The sequence below is a fragment of the Otolemur garnettii genome, unplaced genomic scaffold, assembly GCF_000181295.1.
Source record: "Otolemur garnettii isolate 467f Iridium unplaced genomic scaffold, OtoGar3 scaffold00025, whole genome shotgun sequence".
NCBI lineage: Eukaryota > Metazoa > Chordata > Mammalia > Primates > Galagidae > Otolemur > Otolemur garnettii.
This window is the reverse complement of record NW_003852420.1, coordinates 5,511,241-5,519,842: the sequence shown is the minus strand read 5'-3', so window position 1 is coordinate 5,519,842 and position 8,602 is coordinate 5,511,241. Positions and strand designations below refer to the sequence as shown.

Sequence of the window (8,602 nt, the reverse complement as noted above, 5' to 3'; positions counted from 1 at the left end):
CTATGCAAATTACCCAAAATAAAAATAGTTCAAAGGAATGATAGAGCCTATTTATAAAATCTCTGTTCAGAACTCTTGAATTATTTCTTCCTCCTTCTCTTTTTCCCTTTCTTCCTCTGGTTTAGGCCTTTTTTTGTTAAAAGCTAAAGTGAGATGAGAGTGTTTTATCGAGGCCAGGGTACTCTGTCAGTTGGCCAGGTGATGAATCACAGAATAGTATTGTTTTTGTTACCAAATTAAGCTCCTAATGCCTTAAAGAAGGTCCTCATTGACAGCTTCTAGCCAGGAAGAGGCTGAGAGGCCCCTTTCTTTGTTGCTCTGGGCAGCTGGGAGGATGAGCCACATCTGGGCTCTTTGGCTGAGGTCTTGCAGTACCTCTTTGTCTCTGGATCCTTTGCCCCTGGCCTTAGATCCCTGTAATTTCTCCAATGCTGAGAAGTCAGCTGGTTCCATGCAGGAGTTAATTTTTAGGTCAGGGTTTCTCCACCTCAGCACTCTATGACACTATGGACCAGGTGACTCTTTGTAGTAGGGGCTGGCCTATGCAATGTAGGACATTTAGCAGCATTCTTGGGGGCTACCCACTGGAGGTGATTTGTGACAGCCTTAAATGTTTCCAGACATAGTACATGGGATGGGGAGGAGTAAAATCATCCCCCCCACCAACTAAAATCACGGTTCTGGATTCTGAGTGATGTATCCCTTCTTTAGCCTTACTGGGAGGTAAACGACATCGCCACACTTCACCAACATGGTGTAGTTTAGCCTGAATGTTTCTTAATTTGAGAAATTAAGGGTGGGGAACAAGTTTCCTGTTGAGGGCTAATGCCCAAGGCAGAGTTAACTCTGAAGGTACATATCAAAAATAATTTAGCTGCCTTTTTTCTCACCAAAGAAAAACATTTAGTTCCTTTGTTTGTTAAATTAGAAACAAGCACCATAAACTTTTTATATGTAAGAATATATAAGAATAATTAATTAGAAACTATTTCTCATTGAGGCAGAGGTGATGGGGGAAGGACAGAAGCAGGTGAATGATACAAGATGAGGAAAGGAGAATCCAATTTAGAAAAAAGGAAAAGGCATTTGGGAAAAACACAAGAGATTAAAGGAAGAAACCTTGGGTATTGTGAGTGTTTTAGAAACATTACCTGCTGCTCAACTAGTTGTAGGTTTCTCATTTCAAAGTGTATCTAGACAGCAATTGGGGTTTACGGTAAGAGAATGTATCACTTATTACCTACTGTGTTTTAAAGGGAACTAGCAGACTTATCGGTCTTTACAGATCTCCAGTTGGTATAATTAGTAATTCTGCAGACAATCATATCTAAATAGCATTGGAGGAGAGAGTGGCATTTACTGGTGCAAGGAGGCTCGTTATATTTGGTTGTTTTTTTTTTTTTAAAAAAAAAAAGGGAGAAAAATGGCCAGTGGAATATTACCACTGAGGGTTGGTGGAGTGCCCCAGGTGCCAGGATCTGCCTCCCTATCTCTAATTTGCAAGGAAAAACAAGATGGCTTTCTGCTTTTCTTTTTCATTTTATACATTTGAAAGACATGGATTTTACTTAAAACAAGGAGTAATAAATTGTTTAGAGTATATATGATCTCCAGACTTAAGTAGTAAAAGGTGATCTTGGCAGTGGGTCTTAGCCTAATTATTAGCACATTAGAGTAGGCAGGAAGCTTTTAAAATCTACCAATGCTCAAGGCTTATCTTGAGAGAGTCAGATTTGACTATTAAGAATGTAGAATTTGGACAGAGTTATTCCCAGTGATAACTGGGAGTTCCCAGCACTTCCATCAGCCAGCACTTCCTATTATGGGGTTCCTGATGCCGCTTGTCCTTTGTGGTTTTATGTCTCACTAAAATAATAGCACCAGGATTTCTGACCAGGATTCACTTTAGGGGAGTCTCTGTGCTGTCCAGTAGGGTAGCTACTAGTTACACGTAGCTAAGAAATGCATTGATTGCTTATTTACACGTAGCTAATTAAACTAATAAATGCATTGATTGCTTATTAAATAATTCAAAATAATTAGAACTGAATGAAATTCAAAGTTGCCCCAGTCTCCTTTCAGGTCCTCAGTAGCTACCTGTGGCGGGAGGCTGAGGTAGTAGAATCCCCAGAGTTCCCCAGTGATTCAGAGGTGCTGCCAGGATTGCAAACCACTAATCTAGGCCAGTGATTCTCAGAGTGCGGTCCCTAGATAGTAACAGCAGCCTCACCTGGGAGTCTGCTAGAAATGCAGATTCTTAGCCCCACCCAGGTCTGAGGCTCACTGGGGCTGAGATCCTGAGCCATATGTGTTTTTAACAACACTCAATAGTGATGAATGGGGTGCAGGCTCAGTTAGAGAAACCCTGTTTCTGATAATGAGTCGTGGTGCTTAGAAGACCCCCTAGTCCTGAGAATCGGGGTGTAGAATAGTGGATTTGGAAAAAGCACTCTGAAGTTAGTGTCAGGGCCTTCAGACTTCAGCTGCCTCAGGAGGCTTCACTGTGAGAGGAGGATGCCTGGGAGATGTCACTTTCCGCTGAGAGCCTGTAAGAGCCTTAATTGCTGGTGTGTAGGTAGCAGCTGACACTGAGTTGTCCCTCCCACTCTTTTCAGTTAAGCTTTCAGCCTCATTCTCAATATTCTTAATTAATGATCTTCAGCTTCTGAAGCCGTGTTGTCCGTGGTCTCCTGTCTCAGCATGTTCCCCTTTGAGCATTCCTTGAAGAGGGTGTTATTCCCAGCAGCCTATTAGGAAAGGAAAGTAGAGGTGGCTCTAAGCAAGTCCTGCAACCAATTAGCCACCTCCCATTATTCCTCTTTGTAGTTCTCTAAAAATGGGTCAGAGGAAGAAAACTCCGCTCTCACCAGCAGACCTCGCCTGTGTTTGTCTAACATGCTTCTGTCGTGTTTCAATTTCCTGCATGAATTGGTTGAAAACTCCCTTTGAACTCTTGCTCGTTTTGTAGAAACTTTCACAGTGATGAAAGCAGCTATGGGATTGCTTCCTGAGCTCTGAGAAGCAGAGCATAGGAAAGGAAATTCACTGAACTTTAAGGGGCATCCTCAGCAAAACCAAGGGATTATACAGTGGCTGCAATAATAATTTTAAAAATTCTACATCAGTTTAATTTTCTGATTTGATAAAGCAGGGTCAGGGTGAAAGGTGAAGGGAAACAGACTTCTCAGTCCTTTGTCAGTAATAGTTTTCAGTGCTTCATTTTCTATTTACAAGGAAAACACCTTTCAAATAAACAGTTCTGTTGGATCAGAACCTTCCTTGGTAAAGTCCATAGAAATTTCCCAGGTTAGTCCCTATCATTCCTGCACATGTAGTCCTGAGGAGCCTTCTGGAATTCCCTGCAGGATGGGGATCCCCTTGCATCAGCCAGCACTTCCTATTATGGGGTTCCTGATGCCGCTTGCCCTTTGTGGTTTTATGTCTCACTAAAATAATAGCACCAGGATTTCTGGCCAGGATTCACTTTAGGGAAGTCTCTGTGCTGTCCAGTAGGGTAGCTACTAGTTACACGTAGCTAATTAAACTAATAAATGCATTGATTGCTTATTAAATAATTCAAAATAATTAGAATTGAATGAAATTCAAAGTTGCCACAGTCTCTTTTCAGGTCCTCGGTAGCTACCTGTGGCGGGAGGCTGAGGTAGTAGACATCGCAGATACTGAACATCCTTTACCACAGAAAGGCACTAGACAGCACTGGCCAGTATTGTCACCCTCCTTAGTTGAAATACTGAGAATAATATTCTTTGTTAACTCCCAACTTGTAGTTGTCTGCTGCTTATTAATATTGCATTCTCTGTTTTCTCTTTGAATTTTATTGTAACTTCATCTCCTGATGGCAGTCATTCATAACCCCATTGCACAAGTGTAAATGGATAAGGATTCAGAGAGGCTGGGAAACTCCTCCCAGGCCCGTATGGCCAGTAAAAGGAGAAGCCAGTGTTTGGACATTGTGTTTGCAGGGTTATAGAGCCCAGGCTTTGCATGTAAAGCGTGTCTTAGAAGACAAATTCTCTGGTTATTGAGGTCATTGAGCTTACATCTTTAGGGGTTCACTGAAAACAACCCCCAAACCAGTAACTGATGCACTGGGTGGCTGAACTGGCTCAACAGTCCAGCGTAGCAAGACGGTAGCGGATCCTTTTCCACGTGGGTTTCGTCACTCCTCGGCAATGAGCCCAGTGACCCTGGTATCAGTGTGGGTATTTATTCAGTTGCCCATTTTCACCAGCTTTGTGTCAACAGAGTTTTCTCCCTGGGCTAGGTGGTATGCACGCAGCCTTCTGTGACAGAGGACTTTCTTCTGGAAAGCCCTGCTGTGTGTGAGTCTTCCTTAGATCGAGCCAACACACATCTCCTTCTGGTTTCTCCACTTCACCTGCTTCTCTATCCCTGAAGGCCTGAACAAACTGCAAAGGATTATTCTTCCCCCTCTGAGAGGTGTTACTATTATGTTTTCCTGGCTATTTTCCTGTTTTTCAAGTTAATCGTTCCACTTTCTTCAGCTGATTCTTATGATATGAGGATCATATCCTTATTAAGTATTGCTACATTTCTGGTTACTGTTACTTGAGTACAGGACAATTTGTTTCAATTGGAATATTGAGAGTAGTTGAACACCAAGGGCATAAAGCATAGCCATCCTATCACTTACGCCAGCCACTGCTGATACGGCAGCTCCAAATAAAATTGACGTGGACATGGCAGTGGCACTCTGCCTGCTCACGGCATTTATTCTTAATTAAGTGCCTCAGTGCTCGGGCTGTTAATGTTTTGGAGCCAAATGTTATAGGGCTCTTGTGTGTATCCTAATTAAATTCTATCTGGTTAGAATTTCTCTAAGTCACAGAAGTCCAGTTTTAGGGTTTTGTTTTCTTTCCAGATCCATTTTTAGCTGCCCCAGACACTCACTATCTCCATCTGGGTAGCATCATCCACTGATTTTGTGGTCATGTCCACTGTATCTCCATTACCATGTCAGTGCTAAAAATGCAGAACAGGACTATGCAAGGACAAAGCTCCCCACCGTCCCCTCCAGGTGGTCGTGTGGCTGGCAGGAACACCTCTGTGGTTATGGCTGTTGGACTGATCAGGAATACACCTCAGTGGTGTTTCATTCACCCCGACTTTTCTGTTCTTGATACACCAGGACTTGTTTATTCTTTCATGGGTTCATTCTGTTGGTATTTATTGGGCTCCTTCTGTCTCTCTGGCCTTTTTGAGGACAGAGCAGCTAAAGTGGACTAGCAGATTGCATGTGGAGTCTACGAGAAGGAGAAGCCTTGAAAATGACTCCAAGGTCTTGACCTGAACAACTGGAAGAATGTAGTTACCATTTACCAAGCCAGCTTTGCTAAACCTGGTGGGATCTGTTTACCAAGCCAGCTTTACTAAACCTGGTGGGGGCCATTTACCAAGCCAGCTTTACTAAATCTGGTGGGGGCCATTTACCAAGCCAGCTTTGCTAAACCTGGTGGGGGCCATTTACCAAGCCAGCTTTACTAAATCTGGTGGGAGCCATTTACCAAGGCAGCTTTACTAAATCTGGTGGGGGCAGATTCGAGGGCAAACATCAACTGTTGGTTTTGAACCTGTGAAGTTGTAGGTCTCCCAGTGGAGATGCAGTGTAGGCACAGCTCGATGCACATACACATACAAGGTTGAGAGGAAGTGCTGGGCTGGAACAGAAAACCAGGGGCTGTCCCTGTGGGCACTGCCCGGGATCTGGAACCCAGACTGATGTGAGCACTCATGGCGCAAGGAGGAGGCTGAGCACTGAGCCCTGGGGTCGCCACTGTTTAGAACAGTGTTTCTCAACCTTTTTTTTTTTTTTAATCTCACAGCACACTTGAACTTATAGTTACACGTCTGTGGCACACTTAAATTATGTTGATCAAAAAAAAAAAAAAGAGTGAACTGGGCATGGTGGCTCACACCTGTAATCCCAGCACTCTGGGAGGCCAAGGCGGCTAGATTGCCTGAGCTCAGGAGTTCAAGACCAACCTCAGCCAGGAGACTGAGAAGGAGCAGCCAGTGGGGAGGGATGGGGACCTGGAGAGCTGACTGCTGTCCTAAGAGTGCAAGGAAAGGAGCGACGGAGAGAACCACTTTGTTAGTGGTGCTCGGAGTAGAGTCACGTGAGGACCAGGAATTGACCATTGATGACAAGATCACTAGTAACATTGACAGAAGCTGCTTTTCTGGAGTAATGTGGACAATAAGATGTCCTGCAAAACTATCCAGTTGCTGGCCTGAAGGTCACTGAGGTGTACCTCGTCAACTGCCTTTCACCAGCTGTGGCAGCTGGAATCTTGTCAGAGAAAGTGAGGTTCGTTTTTCATAACTAGGGTTTTCTTTAGGATCTTCAATAACCTGTTATGGGGCTGGGTGCGGTGGCTCAGGCCTGTAATCCCAGCACACTGGGAGGCCGAGACAGGTGGATTACCTGAGCTCAGGAGTTCAAGACCAGCCTGAGCAAGAGTGAGACCTTGTCTCTACTAAAAAAGGAAAAAGCTAGCTGGACGTGGTAGCATACACACGTAGTCCCAGTTACTTGGAAGGCTGAGGCAAGAGAATCGCTTGAGCCCAACTCTGAGGTTGCTGTGAGCTCTGATGACACCATGGCACTCGACCCAGGGCAGCAGAATGAGACTCTGTCTCAAAATATCATAATAATGACAATGATCTGTTATGGATTAAGTATATAGTTGCAAAATGCATCTTTCTCTCCTTTTGAAAAGTGCAATGCCATTTCCGCTCCTCTCAGTTCTTGATGCCACTCCTGAGCTCTCCGCCTCACGCCACTGGCCAGGCCAGGCCGCAGTGCCTGGGATGTGTTCCCAGGACGAAAAGATTGAGGTGCGGTTGGGTGATCTCCCTGACGTCTGGGTTTACAGCTGCTTTTCTTTCCATCTCTGGTCTGTCCTTTCTGTTCTTCCTAAGGCTCTCCCTTCATCCAGTAGGTAGCTCTCTTTTGGTCTTTGGATTTTTGTCACCATCTTTATCTCCCAATCCAGAGGCACATGTTTGAGATGTTCAGTGAGGCATTATCTTCCCTGTGAGGGTTGTCAGACCCCGGCTGCGCATCACAGTCACCTCTGGAGAATTTTTACTTTTTCTTTTAAAAGAAAAGCATAACTTACGCTGAAGGAATTATTTTCTTATAATTGTGATAAAACTGAAATGTTCTTTTAACTTGTAAGTTTTAGAATTTAATTTACATTCTGGTGTGCTGTCACCTCCCATCATACTACATGGCAAACTTTTCTCTTTCTTTTGTAACCTGAAAAAAAGTTTCTTAATTGGACAAAGAATGCTGTCAGTAGTCCCAAAAGGATACCTGGTGGCCTACAGCAGTGACTCTTAAACTTGAGCTTGTACTAGAATCACCTGGAAGCTTTGCTAAAACATGGGATACCGGGGCCCACCTCTGTATGATTAAGTAGGTCTGAGTGGAAGCTAAGAGTTTGCAAACCATATCCAGGAGATGCTGCTGCTTTTGGTACTTTGAGAACCAGTAGTCTAGACTAGTGTTTTCAACCTTTTTTTTTTTTTTTTTAATCTTGCGACACACTTAAATTATGCTGATCACAAAAAAGGAGAAAAAAAGAATATTCTTACTGTGCTTTGAACTTCTTTTGACAATAATTTAATTAATGATCTTAATAAATTTTTGCAGTACACCTAAGATCCTCTCAGGGCACACCGTTTGAAAAATCACTGGTCTGGACTCTAAGCTCTGGTGGTTAAATATCCTTGACATTGTGTACACAGAAAACTTTCATGAGCAGGCAGAACCAACGTGATAGTTTGACCAAGGGCAGTAATAAGCCTGGCACCTGGCTTTGGGGCTCTCCAAGACTGGTAACCCTGACCCTTGCACAAGTAAAATGTCATGTGCAACAGCCTTCAGGAAGTCCTCATTCTGAGGTGGTTTTGGGTACATGCTTAGATTCTATTTGCCTCCTATTTTGGTTACACGTAGGCCTATCTTTGGCCTGTCAAACTTGACACCTAGTTTAGAATAACAAATGTAGCCCCCTTTATAAACTGTACTTACACTACAGTAATACTCCAGAAAAGATTAAATGACAACTGGATGGGGTATGTGAGCAAAACTTGCAGGCACTGGTCCTCCTGTTGTATACCAAACCCGTCTTCAGATCAGATGTCGGGATTGAGCCTGGCCTGCACCCTCTGTGTTGGGAGGTATGGACGGTGCTTGTTTTCTTATCTCTTCACACGTCCCAGGTCAGGGGCCCTACAGACGAGTGTATAGTAATTCTTCTCAGGTCATCTTTTCTGTTCATGTGCTCTGTTGCTGAAATATGTAAGAAGAGAGTTCCTATTTTACCTTGTAGTCTGGTGTGGTTGTAGGCCATCTGCTCCTCTGCTAGGAAGCGGTGTGTGGCCAGAGTAAAACTGTGCCAAGGAATGACTGGGCATTTATTGGCTCATAGTAGGAACAGGTGGAAATCTCTGCCCTACCTGTTTGTAAATCATATGGAATTGACAATGCAGAATTCATTTAAAGTGTCCTAGAATTGGAGGCAAATTCTGCCTTTGGAGAAAAAAAAAAAAA

General features: G+C 43.7%; 1 protein-coding gene across 1 annotated transcript in view; it reads left to right on the top strand.

The window, feature by feature from the left end:
- The window catches only part of SLX4IP (SLX4 interacting protein), a 194,571-nt gene that overhangs the window by 105,592 nt on the left and 80,377 nt on the right, over positions 1-8,602 (top strand).